Source organism: Apteryx rowi, unplaced genomic scaffold, assembly GCF_003343035.1.
Source record: "Apteryx rowi isolate R43461 unplaced genomic scaffold, aptRow1 scaffold_47, whole genome shotgun sequence".
NCBI classification, from domain to species: Eukaryota; Metazoa; Chordata; class Aves; order Apterygiformes; family Apterygidae; genus Apteryx; species Apteryx rowi.
In genome coordinates, this window is record NW_020450727.1 from 2,860,050 (window position 1) to 2,880,772 (window position 20,723).

Here is a 20,723-nt window from a genome sequence, read left to right on the forward strand (position 1 = left end):
AAATGACTTTGTGGCAAAAAAGTATCTGGTAAGGAATAATACTGTCCAGGTGAAACTTAATTGATGTTTCTAATCTGTGTGTCACATAGATGCTATCTTAGCACTGGAGATCCTTTCCTCCATTTTTTGTTTTGGTGCAGAGGGGAGAAAGCATTATCTTTATGCAGGGAAGATCCTTTTGAAGGATGAACAAGGCATTGTGGAAGGGACTGATTTCTCTTTTGTTCTTTCCATTCCTCTTCACACACACACACCCCATGTGCATTTTTTCCTTCATCCATATTCAGTCCCTGTCTGTCTGCATAAGGCTCAGCCTATCCGTCATTGAACATGTTCTATACGTGTCCCCCTAGTATAACCAGAAAACGAGATGATCCAGCGACCCTGCGGAAGTATGAGATTTGTTGGAGAAAGATGATGATCAATGTCTTCCCTGATGAGCCAGAGAAGCCATAAGTCCCTTGTCAGAAAGGAGCTAGGGAACTAGAGAGGCTTTCAGCTGGATCAAATCAAACAACTCAGTTCTGAATATCTTCACATACACCTTGGCTTTCCAAGTAAATACTATCCAATATCTGAGGCTTCCGAGGACTGTCCATCTCAGATTTTGATCTAAGGTTACGTTCCCTTTGGTGACAACAGTCCCAATCCAAAATAATTCTGCTGATTTCAAGTGAACTGACTCTGGATTTCTGCCGCTTAGTGCAAAATAGGAATCTGTCCTCTCAGAGACTAGCTATCCCAGCTAAGCACATGTGGTGCTCATTCAAGTCACTAAGAATAAAGCACAGCAAGTTGGGGGTGCAGTGACCTCCTTTCCACCTTCCATGTGTCACCAAAACCAGGAGAGGTCCTGCAAAGTCAGCCATCCAAAGTACAGAGCTGGCTATAAACAATCCAAAGGGCCCTGTTTTCCCAACACAAGGGAAATAGCTCATTGGGTAGCTCTAAGATGTATGGATCATGTTTAGTCTACACAGTCAAAAATAATAATAATAATATTCAGGCCAGAAGGAATTTACAGGCTTAGTGCACCACAAAAGCAACTACCTTAGTCTGCAGAGTGAAAATATTCCAGAGAAACTCAAATAATCTCCTTCTCATCCTATTAATTCATCAAACTTGGCCATGTATCATTGGCCCAAAGCAGCACCCTTTCCTAGGCAATAATCGCCTTCTTCAGGGTCAGTCACAAGCCGTGCCAGATTCCTTCCAGCCTGTGTAAACTTGATTGGCATTGGCCCTCAGCCAAACAGCCAACTTTTCCTCATGGGATCCAAGTTCTCAAAGACCAAAGAGCCTCTTCCAGCAGCATTAGGCATAGGGCACAGCACTGTTATTTATTTGAGGCTCAGATCCTCAGTACCCTTTTTATGGGGAAGGGGATATGTCTGAGATCACACCCTTCAGAGGATCACATCACTCTGGAGCTAGGAATGTTGGCCTCAAGATAATTAGGCCAGACACATTTCAACAGCAAATCGTATTTTTCACAGTCCAAGAAGCCAGACATGTTTACTTCAATTCCCAGGATAAGCAAAAGTTAGAACATTGAGACACTCACCATCATTCAGCTTAGAGGCTTAACCTCTTTGCTGGGAGCTAATTTGGGAACGTTAAACAGCATATCAAGGCTGTCTCAGCACTGCCATGTGCAGCTGCAAAAAGCCATTCAGAATCACAGCTGGATGCCTTTCACCTTATCTTAACAGCTGCTATAAATATTCCCATTCCACTTCCCTCATGTGGAGACTGGAGGCTGGAGATTTAACAACACTGATGGCAAGATGTGGTCTGGAGTGATGAGTAATTATTATAAGAATGATAACTTTGATTCTCTATTATTTATCTATTGAATCTTGGGTTTGTTTGGAAAAGGAAATTCCTCGATAGAAAATTCAATTTGTGATTCCAAATAACCTTACTGTTTGACAGTATTTGTTACTATTGTTACCAGGCAGACAGCATTGAGCTTTTGCAACATCTTTGGGTCCTTTGGGTGAAAAGAGCTAATTATTTGTTCTGGCCAGGGAAATGCACTGACTCCTCTAAGTTCACTTTACAAATGCTCATTTAAAAGTAATGAAAGTCAAGGTGAATTCAGGCAACTCTGGGGTTTGTAGCTGTATATGCATAGAAAAAGAAAGCCAAATTCACTGCTGAAGTAAGTGGGAAAAACTCCACTGAGGTCAACTATTCCACCATCACTGATGCTAGCATGGATTCTGGCTGAATATGTGCAAATAAATTGTCAGTCATTTCATCTTAGAAATACACACTCATTCCATAGCAAAAACAGTAAGGTAACTCAACCAAAGGCAATCCTGCACCTCAATGAGGGGGAGTTAAGCGATGCCAAAGAGGAAAGCATGGTTTATAGGACCAAGGGCATAATTTTTAATAATCACAGGGTTTCCATTTAAAAAGATATATGTCCATGAACAGTCCAGCTTCTTGAAGCACATGGGATGGGAACAAAGACCATTTAAATTAGAAGCCTTTTGTCAACTCACTGGTCACACATTGTCTACAGCCACCATGATAAACACCTTCTAGGGTGATGCTCTTCAGTCTAAAATGGCTTCCTGCTTCCCTGTCCCCAGTAGATTCCACCCAGAGGTAGAAGTAAGCGATATTGTTCCTCTGGGAAACATGCACATCCCATTAGTCACTGATGCCCTTTCTGAAAATCAGATGGGATCACAGTCAGCAGTGAAGTGACTCATGCAAGCAAACCAACCAGAACATCCACCTTGAACATGTAGGGAAGCAAGGTGGCACCCCATCTTTCCTGTGCACTCTCAGGTCAGCTCCATCAGCTGCTCAGCACTTTCCATTCCAGACCCACAGCTACGAACAGTGAACAGGGAAGTATTTGATTTCATTTTACCATGTCAAGTGTTTGACCAAGACACCAAAAAGAAGTTTCTAAGCTCCTTTACATCTGCTGCATAAGCTTGGGCTAAGCAAGGCAGGGATCATTTACATAGGAACGAGATTATTTTGCATTTTCCATGAAAACATGTGTCTGCTTTTAACTTATTTAGCAGAAGATGCCAGAACAATAAGCCTAAGGATTGAAATCCTCATAGCACATGCAAACACAGTGCCAATTTCCATAACTGACTTTTGGCCTGCATCATACCAGGCCAACAGAAACCACATTTACAAGCAGTCAAAGATCCAGGGTGCATGTGGTCAGAGGGCTTTCAACTAGGAGTGCAATAGGGAGGGACAGCAGGATTAGAAATGTGTTCACCTGGGGACAGCAATGCTCACTATAAGGTTAGAAACAGGAAGTGCTTCATATTTCACTCCCAAATCATGACTGATACAATGGTTCTAGCCCGCCCTTAGGTCTGGACATCATATCTTTTGCAAAAGTTTATTCCCCGCATTTTAGAGTTTAGAGATGCCCAGCTGAGATAAGTTCTCAGGCTGTATCCCATAAGCAGTCACTGCTCAGCACAGGACTTCTGACATCTAAAGGCAAGAGACTAGTTGTGTGCCTTTTCCTTTCCCACCTTCCTCATTTACTTTCCCTATAGGTCTGTTTTTGCCACGGTATGATCCATGGCATGGGTGGTTTGTGATGGGTGACAGAGTCATGCCTACTAACAGAAATATCTGTGAGTTAGTCTGTGCACAAACTAGTAGGTGTTGAAGTTTCCATCTCTGGGTGGCTGCATGTTATCAAGTTATCAATACACCCCAGAGATGCTTATTCAAGTGTACAGACTTTCAAATACTCATATGCAAGACCACTCAATTTTACCAAGGTTTACTAAGTAATTTTACCAAGGGCTTCTGGCTAGCTTTATGGAGGATCACTCAGCAGGAAGTCCTGCAGCAGTACAGCTCCTCTCTCATCAAGTCAGGAACTGGAGCAGTTAGGAGCTGTCATGGAGCATCGCCACCGCTTCTCAGGGGAGTCAAACATTAGGAAGGCAAGGAACTGCTGGATTCTAGGAGACCTCACACACCTGTAATACTAGCAAGGTCATGGCAAAATTTTACACCAGTTATGCCCAGATCTGAGGTATATTTGCAGGTGGAAAGGTTGTATATAGACAAGTTCAGATGGGCTCCACAAATCTCTGCAAAACCATATTTCTATTGGCACCTCCTATTGCCTGAGTCAGGACTTCAAACGCAGGGACTTCAACCTGCTGCCCTTCATGGTGTTCTGGATTGTTACATAATAACTTTCCTTAGAAATGCAGAAGAATCTGAAGGTGTCTAATTGTCTATGCTGGGATAAAAATAATACCAACCACCCACCAAAGCCAATCTTCTCCCAGAAAACCTGTCTTATCTTGCCCCAGATTCTGCTCCTCATGAACTCAAACCCAAGATCATTTTCAAGGAAGGTGTGGGTGTGGTTGTAGTTGTCTGGGTGGAGTGAGGTAGCCATAACTCAGAGCTGTTATCTCAGCAACTAAGATACTGATGTTTTTGTTTACCATGAGACCTTGCATATACATATCAGAATTGGCTCAAGCCATTTAACTTCAGTACACAGAGCTGCCAGGAGACTTGATGTGACTAGACCCATAAGATTGTGCTCTAAGGACTTCTTCTGACCCCGAGATGATGGCAGAAGATTACTTTGGCCTCTTTGTTTGTCCCAACATTGATACTATAGAGTACATAAGATAATCCTTTGCCACAGATTATAGTTTCTAGACTCCTATTTGATAAACAGGAGTCTATTTTTAGGCAATAGATTTGCCTAGGGAAGTTGTGGAATCCTCATCTCTGAATGATTTCAATAGCAGGTTAGACAGATGATTTAGGTAAAACTAATCCTGCCTTGAGGCAGGAAAACCTTCTTGAAGATTCTCCCAGCTCTCTCTTCAATGACTCCGTGTATCACAAAGAGAGACAGAGAAGATACTTAAGTATAAATGGGCAATGCTTACATCTGTTTTGCAGCAGACAAGCAGCAGGAGTTTTGAGGGACAGACTGTGAGGAAGGAAATAGGAGAGGAGATGAAGAGGAAATGAGGCACCAGAGAAAGAGAAAAAAAATTGAGGAAAAGAAATGGGCAGAAATTAGATTCCTGACTAGGAATGGAAGCAAAGCAGGGGTGCCTCTTTCCATGACTAAGAGACTCAGCAAAGCCAGGATCTAATGAATGCTTAATTTTAACACACTTATTCAAGAAACTTTTTAGATTTCCCTTCTTTGAGCCAGCCACCTTCATGGAAGGGTGAGTGAATACCTAATGCTGGGTTAGCACAGATGGCTTCTCTTTAAAAGTTAATTCATACACACACACCCATCTATCCCATACTGAGATTTATGTTCCCTCTTCCATCCTCAGTTCAGTTCACCTAGCATTTTTTCTAAAGTTTAATTTCAGTAAAACCATTGCTAATAGACCATCAGCAATCCTGTGTCCTATTTCTGCATACTCCTGTTTGCTATGTTTGATATTTAGTCTGTGAGCTCTTGGGAGAGGATCATCATTTTAGTGTTGTATCTGTGCAGCACATGGCACAATAGGAAAGAGGGGAGAACAGCAGAGAGCTGACCATGACAGCAACCCCAGATACTGATGCAATAAGAGTCATAATAATAGTTCTTCTTTTAGAAGGTGTCATTCACCATGATTTGCAGCTTTCTGTAAGCCAGTTTTGCAGCTTGCTCTAGAGAAGTACACACATTTTCCAGATCATGAGTGCAGCAAAAAAGAAGAGGTGGTTTGAAGCCAAGGATCTCTCAATCTGCTCTGAGTGTTGGGGGATGGGAAGATGGACCCTGTTTTTGCTGCTTTATTTTCCTCCAGTCTGGTAGCATTGTCTGAGCTGTCTTTGGTGAGGGCTTTACCACCAGCCTCCTATTCTGTCTCATTTTGTCAACAGACCCTGCTGCACTTAGTTAAGAGCTGGCTACTTCAGAGAGCAGCATAGCAGCCCCCAGCAGAATGACAAAGGAGCACATGTGTAAGGGAAAAGAAAGCGTTTCCCATGCAGACCAGGGTTTGCATGCTCTGCCAGGTCAATTACAAGCTTTTGCAGCCACAGAGGAAACGGTTCTTTCTCCCTTTTATTAAAATGGCTGCTCCATCCCATTGTGGATTGAAAGTGCTACTTGGCTGCCCTTGGATCCCAGCTGACCTCCAGCCACAAGCCTAGGCCTTTACCAGGAGGGGGGGAACCATCAATCTCTAAATGAAGACATTGTCCTCCTGATTATCTCTTTGTTGCCAGTGTTGTGTGAGGCTATAGAAAGAAAAAGAGAGTAGTTCCAAGATGGCTGAGGGCAAAGAAGCATATCCCAGCCTTGATGAGGCTTTTATTCTGTCTGGCACTGCACAAACTGCTCTGTCAGCAAGAGATGTTTCTATACATTAGGCATTAATTTTCTGGGAAAGACTATGACTGTTCTCCCCACCTCTTCATGCCAACACCACTCAGAGTAGCACAACATTCCAGCTGAAGTGTCAGGACACGATATTGTCTCTGGAGACTCTACCCTTTTCCTCCTTTGTCTGGCTCTTGGACGAACCTATATAGTTATATAGTTAGAGGGTCAGTTCCTATATAGTTAGAGAGTCAGTTCAGAGAAGGTTCTGGCTGATATAGGTAGGGAATGTGCATCAGTCACTGGGGCTCATTGGAGGAAGAAGAAGATAGGTCATTCATGGGTACCTGAGCCAGATGAATGAAGGGTTCCGCACAGGAAAGAGGCTATGAATGGCATGGGTTGGTCTTCTGCTTAGCTGCCAGCAATGGTCCAAAAAAGACTGGTGGAGTGGCTTGCATGGAAGAGCTTTGTGCTGGAGACCAGGAGGAACTGCCTGAAGCAAGATCCACAGCAAGAGTGAAAATCTTGTGCCAGTGAAGTCTATGGCACAGCTCCAGCTAATTTCACTGAGGGCTGGGGTTTACATTTGGTCTTTCCTAGGTCATGGAAAAAAAGAAGTCTTAGATAAGTCATGTTTTGACCCTCACCCACTGACTTACCTACCAGTTGGGGACTCAGTGTTAAACTTTTGGAGAATCAGCTCAGCCCATGGAAGTATCCTCTACCTTGCTGGAGCTCTTGATCTCTGTCTCTTGACAGATCTCTGTATAGGATCATCTCTGTATAAGCCTCATGTCTGTATAGGATCTCTGTCTGCAAAGGCTAGAGGACAGGCTTTGTGCAGCACGTTCTGAAAAGATAACACAAGTGGTTTCACTGATGTCAGAAACAAATGATGATCATTAAGGGCATGCAGCATGGAGTATCACAATCAAAGCTATCATTCAAGATAGCAGTTCCTGAGTTAGCAGATAACCTTGTCCTCATGAGCGCAGTGCAATGTTGAACTATATCCTTTTTTTTTATATTTATCACCAGTCTTCTGGCTTTCTAGCTCTGTCAGTTCTGACCTTCCTGAATTTGAGAATACTTGGGGGAAGATGTCATAGGCACAAATTCCTTTTTGCTGTCATATTGCATACATTCTACCAATGCATACTATCACTCACTCTCCAAGTACAGTGAATCATACTTTGCAAAATGCCCCTTCAGTTTCTAATTAGCAGGTCCTGGCTGAGCAGCCTCAAGATTTTCTATGTATCTACATATAAAACAAGATAGTGTTAATGCTGGAGACACCTTATGAAAAGGAACACCTTATAAAAAAGGTGCCTAGGGACAAAGTTGCAAGAAAAGACCTCCGCTTTGCCAACCACTGTTCATGACCTTAAGAACGGAAGAAACTATTGTTATAGGTTCTGTGGTGATTTGGCTAGCCCAGAAAATGTAATTTAAAATTTTACCTTGGATGTGATGTTTCTTGTTCCTCCCCTTCAGAAGTTTAACAGTTCAGGCCACCTTCTTTGCGCTAGTAATTTCCTACACCTGCTTCTACTGTCAGACCTGTTTCACTCACAGTGAAACATACAGGAGAATTCAGCAACAAACTATTTTGTCCCCAGCTGGGCTTCAGTTCCCGAGACACAAGCATCATTCCTCCTCTACATCCTGAAAACTTGGGTTACTGCAGTAATGTTTCACTACCCTAGCATGCCGGGGCATTCCTTGGCTCCTGTTGAAAATATTTAGGCATTGCTGAAGATGCTGCTGTGGTCCACTGAAATCTTACAGACTTTCACACTGGAACTGTCATTGAGAAAGCAAGTTACATGGCACAGACTCGGTCCAAGTTAGACTTACTGGGTGTGTGGCTGCATCTGCTGTCAGTGGTGGTTGAACACAATCACAAGCCAGGAATCTTCCCTCATAATATTGCCTCCTCATTCAGTGGCCTTTTTTCCTAAATCATCACTTTTGAGAAGAGTAGGACATTTAGGCAGTTATTGCATTCATTGCCTGTCTGTTCTTCCTCATGAGGAGCAGGAATGTTCCCTATTGCACCAAAACATAGGCTTGACTTCTAGGATATCAATCTAAGCCCCACATAATAGAGAGCCCTTTTCCCCTCCACTATTCCAGGCTTTTGTTGAAATGCACTTGGGTTGGAGAAAACTAGGAAGACAATATCTGAAACAAACAGTTCCCAGTGAGTATTTCCAAAGAGACTTGGATGTATTCCTTCAAAGACATCAGTGGTTGCCCTAGGGCCTTTCAGCCTCTGCACTGAATTGCTACACACATGCTACAACCAGCTCCAGGAACAGGGTTAATTTAACATATCGGTTTCCATATGTCTACAACATGAAGGGACCCCATGCCTGTCATATACATGATGCTGGAGAGACTGAGAGAGGGGAGAGCTTGCATGTGTTAAGCTCCTGTCACTACAAACACATCGCTTTTTATACCAGTATCACTCTGAGGCTCCAGGAGCCATTCAGTTTTCATTTGGGCTGGCCTGACTATTGCTTTCCACTGCTATTTCTTCTCCAGTCTTGCCCTGGGAGGGATGAGTAAGTGATGGGGAGGAGGTAGGCAGTGACAGCTCTGACAGAGCCATGTTTATGCTGGATGCTCATGTCATTCTTCTGCATCCAATGGAGAACAGTCCATCCTCCGTGCGCAGTGAGGGATGCATAAAGTACTGTGTGTTCAGGGGAAAGGCTGAGTTGTGCTGACATTGCCACTGCCTTGTCAGGTGCCACTGGGTGCCTCTGATGTAGTCATTCCTCTCTACCACTCGCACTGACTCAGATCTCCTACTTCTCCGTGGTGGGAGTGAGCCATTTTGGCTCAGCTGTAACCCAGGAACCATCTGCTGGCCTGAAACTCCTTTGCTTTTGGTAGTAATTCAGCACCTCCATGGTATTGCCCATGTTATGACAGAGCACTGGCTCCAAATCTGAAGAAATTCCGCTGTTGGATTTATCTCCTCTCACCATGGCTAAGCAAATTGCTTCTTGTGGCATCCACTGGGACCCAGGAATGGAAAAAAAAAAATTCTAATACCCTCTTTTCCAGATGTACAAAGAAACATTAAAACACTCCATTCCCAACTTTTTAATTTTTAGCTGTGGAAATGTTGTAGTTTTTTTCCCAGAGAAAAAAAGTGCCTTTTTTCTACATGGAAATCTTTTGCAAATTTACACATTTCTTTTTGACTTTTTGACATTTACCACATTTTTCATGTGTCTATTGTGTATTAATGAAGATTCTGAGAAGATAAAAATTCTTTTAAACATCCATTCAAAAGAGCTCTTTGCTTTGAAATTTCCTGCTTTTCTTATGTTTTAAAGCATTCAAGAATGACACAAGCTGGCCTGTTTTGAAGAAGGTAAAATATTTTATTTGATACAAAGTATGTTTTTCACCATTTGCACAAAACCCTGTATATTGTTCTTTTTTTTTTTTTACTCTATTATCTCTCTGTTTCTCAGAACCTCCAAGAAACAAACCAAAAAATTCCCACAGTTCTTCAGAGCCTTGCCCCTTATGTTCACATTTACTAGATTACAGTGCATTTCAAGATCCGATAGAAAACTGCCTTGTTATTGAACACTTACTGGGTGCATTCAGCTCACATCATGACTTCTTCTCCATCTCTCTCACCCCAAACTCTCTTCAGCTGTCCTCTTCTCTGCTATTGTTGCCACTCTGAAAGGGAGCTGCTCAAATGGCAGATTTTCTGTCCTTTCTATCCATGTTGCTATGCTTGGAGCTATGCTCCGGCAGACCTGCCGTAGAGCGAGTTCCCAGTCCCTTTCGTTTCTTGGCTTTACCCGCAATGAAGGGCGGAAAGTATCTTGTATTATGTTCAACAGGGTGTGGGGAATAAAGGGAAGAAACAAGTCACTTTTAGTCACACAGAAACTTCTGATTTGCCAAAAACAACCAGCCCACCCGAGATTCCCATCCAAGCTGGATGTCATGACTCAGAAAATTGGGTAGATAATGAGCTGTTTATGACCAGGTCCTGTTTGTTTACTGTGCTGCAAAGTTGTGAATGGCCTGTTCCTGAGAAGCATCCTGGACACTGACCCCATAGAGGGGACTTGCATGAGAGTAGAGGAGAGGCCAAGAACCTCCAGCTCTGCTGGGGCAAAGCAATCACCCTGTTTTCTGAAAAGCAAGGCCACCTCAGAGCTGATTCTCCGGCTAAGGACACTTTGCTGCACAAGGGACACTTGCTGCATGGCAGTCAAATAAGTATATATCTGTTGCTAGGCCTGTGCTCTCAGAGAACACTATAAGGAACACCACCAGCCCTAACACATCAACCTGCCCAGCATTGCACTTGATGAAAGGCAGAGCAGATATTTTCTTCAAAACCAGATTTCCAGCTAGAGTGGAAGACAAATAGCACACTTCTCCTTTCATCCTCTGTCCTGGCATCTAGCCGGACAACAGTCAAAGAAAGCAGAAGGTCATGATGCAGTTCTGAGAAGCAGGAATATTTCCTACCTGAGATGACTGTAAGAAGCTACTGTGCCCTAACTCAGCCTAATGGACTTTTCATCTTATTCCATTTTAAAATACATCATCTCCTTAAGGCAACCATACAGTCTTGAATTAAACATTTCCAATGACACAGATTCCATCCCTGGCCCTTAACTGTTCCAGTGAGTAACTTCTTTTGCTGTGAAAAATGTTAATCTTCTCTTCTTTTTTAATTTGGTCACTACTGTCTCTATTATACTTGTTATACTTTGGGCTATTTGATTGAAAAGCCCTCTATTAACACATTAACATATGGAGTTTATTGCCACAAAATGCCAAAAAGGACAAGCATTCAGCAGGATTCAAACTTGAGAAGAATGATAAGGGTTCCTGAATTTCTTTGTCTCCAGTGGTACATTCCAAGGAGTTCTTTCCATGGAAGGGCACCGTTCATCTCTCTCAAAAGCTGAAGTCAGGGGAGTTCTGGCTTTTTTAGAGGCTTATTCTGCAAAATGAATGTTCATCATAGCTGGAAAGAGGGGAAGGGGATTTGTTTGTCTCTTAAACAAAGAAAAAAGAAATTTTGGCAGATCTCCGAATTTTGACATTGTGAGATTCTGCAGAAACATTCAGAGACTTTTGCTCTCTGATTGGGGTACTGGGGAAAATGGAGGGGAAGGAATCATCAATAAAAATGAAGGAGATAGGGAGGGAAGGAGGCAGGGAGAGAATAATTCTGGAGGAAATTCAAGTGGGGATGGTTTAGTGGCAAAGCAAGGGGGCTGGCTCTGAAAACTGAGGGTTCTGTTTTATACTTGCGAGACTGATGAAATGAAGCCCAATCCTGAGAGATTCTGGAACTGATTAAGGCACTTACATAATCAAAGAGTGGTTTAACAAGAAGTCTTTCATTAATTTACATGTTCATAGGTGACATCTGAATTTACACCCACAATTTCTTGCATGCAATGTTTTATGGTCCTTTCTTTTTGTTTATTTTTATTCTGCAAGATTTGCATGTGCAAAAAAAAAAAAAGTTTGCTTGCTTTGTTTGCATAGGCAGTGTAGGGAATATACAAGCTAAGTGTCTCAATATTCTATTTTGCATGCGTGAAGGACTAATACCAGACACTCCAATCACTCAGGGGAGGCAGGAAAAACTTATTCCCACTGCATGGCCAACAGTTGGCATTTTTTAACTTGTTGAATTTTTCTCATTTATCATGACAGGGATGGCCTGTTCCTCTCTTTTTCCTATGAATGATCTCCAGGAAAAGAAAATATGGCACGATCAATGTATCAGAAAACATTCAAGACACATGGATGCTTCTACATTAAAGCATCCACAAAGCATCAGTTTTTGTTAAAATACAGATCCTCTGTTGGCTGCAGCTCACAATGGAATATGCCATGTTTTTGTCAACACTGCTTTTTAAATGAATTGATAGGTCCTTGGAGATGGACCAGAACTGAACAATCTGGACATTGGTTTGAACCCACCAATAGGAAGTTCTGAGATATTTATTCATTCTATTACAGAGAAGCAGCCCAAGTACAAACTGCAGCTCAGGGTATAGGCTCTGTAGTTTCTGTAGGCAGTGAATCACATACACGTACACACAGGCAGTGCTATGGGAACAAAACCTGGCAGCCATGACAACAAAAACACAAGCCCTTATTACATGCACTAAGCAGTAACTCCATTAGCTGTGCATAGAAGGCCCTTCTCTTCTCCAGGGCTGGCCGCAAGAGAAGAACACAGTGATATGCAGCAAATCAGAGCAGTACAAGAAAATCTCCAGGAATCAAAGTTTTGGAGCTTGCCTTTTATCTGAGAAGATGGCAAAGATGAGAAGCTGGAAAAGAAAATGATGACAGAATTGTGAGCAGTCAGGAGTGCCTCTCCTATAGAAAGCATTGGCACAAAAGCTGTTCTGGTATCTCTATGTAAGCCAAGGCAATTCTTACCTGATCCCAGGGCTCTTTCTGGTGGTAATAGTAGTGGAACAGAACAGATGACAGGAAAGGTGTAAAATTCGTCACTTGAATTCTTTACATTTCAATTCTTTACATTTCCATCTTTCCAGAAGAGGTATTCTAGCTTGATCAGAAATACAGGTGTTCTTCAGTGTAGGAGATTCAGAAAGTCAATCTGGACAGTTCTATAATATAGGGGAAGTGAAATAAAACTTTAGCAAGAAGTGTCCAAATGCCAAAACTACTTTTTCTTAAGATTTATGTTCCAGTAACACCTACAGGATCAAACTGGATGCTGGTTACCAGCATGCTAAATGAAATACAAACACAACCTAGAACATAATCCTTACACCAAGTCAGGTACCATCTATGTAGGCTGTATTAGGACATAACCAAGTCCATGAGACATCAGCAGCTTCCTTAACACTCTGCCACATTCTGATCCAAATTTCTGGCCTGGGGTAATGCTTTTCAACAAAGGCAAATATCTTACCACAGATCACTGGGATCATAGATCAGTTACGACAACATTCCCCTATCAAAGCTCACAGGGTGCAAGAGACCTCAAAGCAACTCAGCTTTGACTCAGGAAGGACAAACAGACAAACAAACAAAAGGAAAAGATCATGAATATATACCACGATTTATTCTAAGCCTCTTAACTCTTGAAGGTTGTAACAGTAATTAAACCAGGCAGATAATCTGATATATACTGAGGAGCATATCAGAGAGTATTGCATTTGTTATTCACCAGAAGCTGCATGATTCTGTGGTTTTACAAGATGCAGTCAGAAAGGGCTCAGGGTGCAGTGCTGGTGTGGATCACTGACTCACAGATGTGGTCACACAACAACCATTTAACTTTGGAGTCTTTGTGCCACTGTCATACTTAGCTGGGGAGTCTACTGATAATACCAGGGACTTCAGTGAACAGAAAAAGGAAGAAAAGAACAAGAATGATCCACAAAATTCTACATCTGACTGGAGTTTTTCTCTGAGTTAGATACAATGGAAACAGTAGAAGTAAAAAAAAAAAAGAAGACAGAGAGAGAGAGGGAAAAAAGGATTAATAACTATTCTCAGTCAAGTGAGATCTGCTTGGTGTGACCAAGCTCCCCCAAGGGAGATAGGCAAGATTCTTACAGTGACACATAATGAATCACAGCTAATTTTACCCTAGTGCTGCTCAGAGCAACTTCCATGGCTTCAACAAAAAATATTGAGGGCAGAAAATAAAATGGTGCTTCAACTGTAGGATGCCTGGGGGGTCTGGTCTTGTTTGGATGGGATATTGTCTTTCAAAACCTACCCTGAAGTCTGATTTTAGCCTCCTTTCCTGGGGGAATAAGGACTGTACAAACATGTCATCTTGGTGTGTGCATGTGTTCAATCTGTCCTCCTCTGATGGCTATTTTCAGTCCCTTTTTGCAAGGACTTCCACTTTTCCACCAGGTTTGTGGCCACGTGAGGAACAGGACACTGTTAATCCAGGGAAAAATTTGTTTTATGAGATTTAGATCCCTGAAAATCACTGCAGGAGAACAGCACTGGAAAACAAGCTTCCTTGGTTCCTCTCCTCATTGAACTGCATGTCAAGATACTAAGCACAGTTTGATCTCTTCTCTAATGCATCTGTGTGGAGGACTGAGCAGCTGCTGCAGTTCAGGACTAGCTGATGTGAATTCCTTCCCGTGGCCTTGTTCCTATCCAGCCCTGGAGACTCCCTGGCGGAAGTGCCCCACTTACCGCAGAAGGCATGTGGCTTGCAGTGCAGATCTAACCTATGGGATATTTGCTAGGGAGAGTATTAGCCTTTTGAGACACAGCTGAATGGGAAAGTACAAAGAAAGACTCTTCTGCAAAGCTTTGAGGGCTCAAAGGAAGCCATGAGATAGGATCATTGCGGGAAGCCCTGCTGGAGCTCAAATAGCCTCCTCCTGGTGCACACACACGTCACCCTGAGTTGTGTGAGAAGCTCATGCTAGCCATCTGGGACTGCATCACCTGTATTCATGCTCTGACATTCAAGAGTGATTAAATATATTCCACAAAAGGCAAAACCAAAAGGGAAGCCAGTGAAAGGGCAGGGATAAATAGATGCATTTCTGATCTAACCCAGCAGTGCTTCTATAAACTATCCCCCTTCTAATTTTTGTTTCAACTTTTTCACCTGCTGTTTCTTTTCTCTAGGACTTCTTTTAAAGCTGCTGTAGAAGGAAACATGTTTCATTAATGGTAAAATCAGTGGGATTTAAGGTAACTTAGTGATGAGAGAAAAAACCTTAGGATCACAATTTTCCCATGGAAATATTTTGCAGAATCTGAGCCCATCATGTTTGAAAATGGGATGTAGGTTTTCAAGTCACCTAAGTTTTGAAAAGTTTTCCCAAGCCACTAAGTCACCTTTGAAAATGCTACTTTCCAACTGGGGATTTGCCACCATTGTACAGAGCTGGCCCACTGGGATTTCTCCAATTTCACACCCACAGCATGCCCCAGGTTTAGGGAAATTGCTCCAATGCAAAGCTCGGCTGATGCTGGTCCTTGCACTCAGGGTTCAGACTGGTGCAGCTGCAGTGCTGGCTGGTCATGCTCTTTGAAATCCCCTGGGCCCTGAACTGCATTGTGCCCTGCAGCTGGTCCCTGCCTCAAGGCAGCAAGAAAAACATGTCCTTAGCTCAATTCCCCATACCTTGAACGCAAGCAATGTAAATCTTGGTGAGGCCTCGACCTTAATTTTTTTACATAAGCTCAGCTTGGCTGCTGACTTGTGCACCTCTCTCATCAACCCTGGGTGCACTCCAAGCGCACTGTGATGCCCTGTATTGGAAAAGGCCATGGCTCCGGCTGCTGGCAGCACACAGAGGAGATCATGGAAAATAAACAGAGAGCAAGCAGCTTGGTTTTCATAACCTCGGTTAAACACAGGGGGTGAAGGATCCGAAGCGGCAAAGTCAAGCAAGTTCAAGAGAGGCGGAGGGTAACCTCTGMGGGGCTCTTTTCTTTGGCAACTGGAGGAGAAAATGGTGCACAGAGGAGGGGGGAAGGAAAAATTACGGAAATTTTTGGTCCTCTCTGCAGAGCAAGTCTGTCTTTGTTTTTCTCTGTGGCTGTCATAACATAACTGAAGTCCCTCACCAATATGGACAAAATCACTTTCCTGGGTTCCTGTAACAAAAAGGTGTATCATAATTCACCCCTATTCACAGAGCAGAGGCAAAGAAAAATAGAATCAATCCCAAGGGCTAGCTCAGTTCTCCTGATTGCCTGCAACCTCTCCATCCTCTCTTCACCTGAAGCACAATTTGATTTATTTCCATTTGTGGTGGCAGGGAGGATTTTTTCCCCCAAGTTAGGCTGAGATGTGGGAGGTTTGCCCTCCTCTGCAGCTTGTGGCAGAGTTGGGAGCAGCTGGTCATTGCAACCTGTGATAGAAAGTCTCCACATTTGCAGAATATGTTCCACTCAAAGGCAAGTGACTGGCTTGGATAGAGGTGGGACACAGCTAGGTCTTTCCATTGGGAACAGAAGGCCTCAGTAAGTCACAGGCAGGTGCTGGGAACCTCCAGAGGTTTGGGATGAGAGCAGACACTAGATTCACTGGGGGTGGGAAGAGCCTTCTCAGGGCCCTAAAGATTCCTGCAACCCAGCAAGTCATTGCATTAACTAAAACCATGCCTGTAAGCAGAAACCTGCCTGCAAGTCATACAGTGAGTGAGAACAGAATTGTTTTGGGCCCTTTTCATTTCTATTCTTGTCCAACATAGGGACTTTAAGTGTTCCATGGTTAAAAAAAATAAGTATTCTAGTTTACATTCTAATAAGATCTGGCTTTTCTAGTCCAAAGCTTTCCTGTCTTCTTTGGGAATATACTATAAAGACAAAATTTTAGCAGTTCAGCCTTAAAGCTTTGGCTGTCTCAGAATCCCTACCCATCACCTAACAAATTCCCTATGGCAAAGACCCAGGGCTCTGGTTTGTAGCCTGGGTCTTTCCTACCTCATCCTTCCACCTTTTCCTAGAGGCCTGAGTAACCTAAGGCCTTCAGTTTGCTCCGAAGATGAGGAAATATTTTATAAGTTGTAGAGTATGTGGAGAGCTGCCCTGAGTGGCCCAAATATCTTTTGCATGGAGGAGGGAACAGGACACAGGGATCCCAGTTGTGCAGTCCAAGTTTATGTTGCTATGGAAATGTAAGTCCTCTGAGAAAGAGCAAATGCCTTTAGTGACAAGGTGGTGTCCCTTCTCTTCTGGGCATGTGTCAGCACTGTACTCCTGGATGGAATGAGGACTGAGCAAGGCTCTATAGGGCTGAGAAGGAAAAACTCCCTTTCACTCAAGAGGCTGGGGACTCCCGCACTGCTGGAGCATGAAGGTTGGGAGCTCTGATCCCACCTGTCCAAAACCTTCCAAGTGGCGACAGCCCAGAGATGGTTAGAGAAGCCAAACATTTGTCACCATGTGGATTTTGAAGAGCAATTCCAGGCTGACTTACAAGGATTTTATAGCAGTAGAGTCTTTTCTGACTGACTGCCTAGAACAAGACCAAATTCAGACCATGAGGTGATCAAAGCAGTAAGCTGCTGAGCTGGCATGTGCGACTTGGATTTAGCTATCTCATTAACACTCTGACTGGATTTGACAGCGGTAGTCCCCAAAAGAGTCCAGCTTGCATTGGAATGGTTCCTATGGAGTATATGTCATTACATGTAATATAGCAAAAGGATGGTTTTCATGGCGTAAATCATATAAATACCTAGACTGGAAGCCTAGACCAAGATTTTAGTAGCTCCCCTCCAACTTGTTGGATTTTTATGTTATCCCAGAGGTGAATGCAGGCTACCATAGCTATGGTCACTGTTGAGAACCTGCCCATCTTTTGGGTTCCCATCCACAGTCTGGTGACACTTAATGCTAATAACCTTAGGTAGGAACCTACGAAGAGGGTCTCTCACAGGATTTGGGGAATATAATTTTCCTCCTATAAACAGACTTATTTTCTGTACTGTTTCATTCTTTCTCTTGATTCCTGCTAGAACTTAGTAGCGTGAAAATACAGTAAAACTCTTTTCAGGCAGAAGAAATTCAGTTTGTATTGAGAAGTTATGGGCCAAGGTCCAGATAAATTTATTATTTTGCTTAATGCCTCATCTAACCAGGCACAGAGAGAAAACCCTTTGGCCACTCATATCTGACTTTATATATCTGTGGAATAAGTTTGGATACCTGCAGAAGTTTCTAAGCTTGGTGTTGCAACTATGATATTTGATTTTTTGTGCAGGAGGGCAAAATGTCGTTGCCCAGAAGCTTGATCCTTTGAATTTATATACCATGGTGCCTTCATACCTTAGTTAGAACTTTTAATAGGTAATCACCGGAGCAATCTCCAGAGATGTTACAGAAAACAGAGCTGGAAGTGACTTGCTTCAGGGCCATCAACTCTGCCTGCCTGCCTGCCCAAAGACAAAACCTGTCCTCCCCCTGTCATTCCTCAGACATGCTGTGTCCAGCTTGTCCTTAAAAACTTCCAATAAAGTCCACATTTCAGGCTATTCCAGGACTTCATTATCTTTCTTATTAGAAAGGTTTTTCTTCATGATATCTAACCTACATGTCCCTTGCTATACTTTAAGCTTTGTCCTCTGCACCCTGGATATAAAGAACAAATCGTTCTCTTCCTCGTCATCTTTTATGTATTTAAAGACTGTTATCATATCCCTTCTCAGTCTGATCTTCTCTAGACTAAACAACCCCTCTCTTTCAATCTCTCCTCTTTAGTCATGTTCTCTAGACTTCTGATCAACCTTGCTGGTCTTCTCTGGACATTGTCCAACTGGTACCATGCTTCTTGAGCCATGGTGACCAAAATTGGACAGAAGAGAGTAGAGCAGAAAAAACACATCCCATGTCATGCAGATGGTACTTCAGTTTATATATCCCAGTATGGTGTTTGCTTTTCTCATGGCAATCCTAACTTTTGTGACTTCTGTTCAGCTTGTGATACACAATTACCCCAGATCCTTCTCTGCTGGTTATTTCGTCTCCCATATTTGTGCATCTGACTGTTCCTGCCTAAGTATAGAACAGCACATCTTGCATTTGTCCTTACTGAATTTCATCCTTTCCTTTCCCAAAACCCCAGGTCACTTCTCCACTTTTACTTGATACTTTTGGAGTTTAAAAGTCTGTCCTGTCCAGTCTTCCTTTGTCATCTGCTAATTTAATAAACTTATTCTCTATTCGTTTGATCTAGGTGATTAATAAAAATCCTGAAATGTAATAGATTCAGGGAAGATCACTGCAGAATCTTGCCAGGTATGTTCCTGCAATCTGATGATGATCTGAACCCAGTTTGTTGATATTTGGTTTTGGACATGAGCCTACAGCTACACAGTAACTTTCAGCACCTGAAGTTCCTGCTGACATTGGTGTGAACTGAGGAGGCTCAATCCATCAAGTCATAAGTACTATTGCCTATCAACCCATACATGTTCTATACTTGTAGATGAATGAATTTATACTGTGTCATTGTACTTTACCTCTGTAACACAGTAATGCAACAGAAGATAGACCACAGGTTGGGGCAGGTCCTATACATAAATTCAAATGCCATAAATAAACCCTGATAAAAACAAAGAATAAAATCATTAATCTTTGGGGAGGGTATAAACCAACTCCAAATAGCTAAAGCAGAACTCCTAAATTCAGTATGTCCTAATGCACTCAGCCCTTACTTTCTGCTCACGTAGCTCTTCTAGTTTCAGCAAATGTACCCTTTATTCACAACTATTTACTAAATAGCTTTGAAATCTCTCTGTATCTTTCAGTCATAGTCCCTTTCTGTATGTCATTCCACCATCCTGTAAATAGGAAGGTTTCCTCCTCCCCATTTACACAGCATCTGGTCAAAAACCATTTTTTTCCCATTCGGGGAATGGAGAACGGTTTTTCCTAACATTTTTTCAAGACTCTCAGACTGAGACTTCACAAGCTAGACTTTTATACTGTGATTGATCACGATAGTGGAGTGCTTTTTAACTGACATTTCATTTATAAATGTTCACGTCACAACTTGCTGTCTAGGAACAGGCTTGGACATATGCTCCACCTGTTAAACAGGACAAGAAATAGTGACTCAGAGAGACCCTCGCTGGCAACATGGCCCATGTGTGTATTTTTGTTGAGAGAAAGCTTTTCTTAAGCCCTGGAGAGATCCAAGACCCATTTGTGTAAACATAGATGGAGAAAGCAGAGATGCTTGGGAAATGGACCCCTTCCAAATTCAAGCAAAACTTGATGAACTCCTGTTTTGCAGGATTTGACCAGTAAACTCTGAGTCAGGATTAGGGTGAGACATCACCTTCCTCTTGTGTCTGTGAGTCCAGTGATGAACAGTCTCTGTGGCTTTTTCCCCAAGGCCAAAAGTCTTGCAATCTACCTCGATTTAAATTTTTTACTTTTCCTCCCACAACTCCTCCTTCTGGAAGTCACTTATCATTACCGTGGGATTGTTGCCAGATTCCCTTCTGGCATCACTTCTCTCTCTCTTCTCTGCAATCTTTGCTTATAAGGTACCTTAATCGTTTCCCATGTCAACTACCACAAAGCTCTTTTTTTATAGCCCTCGTAAATTCTTATGGGCTTTATACATATTTCCTCTCTTGAAGGGATGCAGATCATTGCTTAGAACTGCAGAGATGGAAGGGAGGGCAGCCTGATTCACATTTCCACATGACCCAGGAATGGCAAAGTTTCCTGAAAACTGAGCAGAGATTGGCTCTTGCATTAGGATGCAAAGAAGGATGGTTTGCAATCCTGGTTCAGTGTCACTCTGCACTCCCAGATACCTCATACTGCTCACCGACAATTCTTTCCCAAAGCATAAAGCCATCAAGTTGCCCAGAAGTTTGCATTGTTACTTTTCTTTTTAAATCTG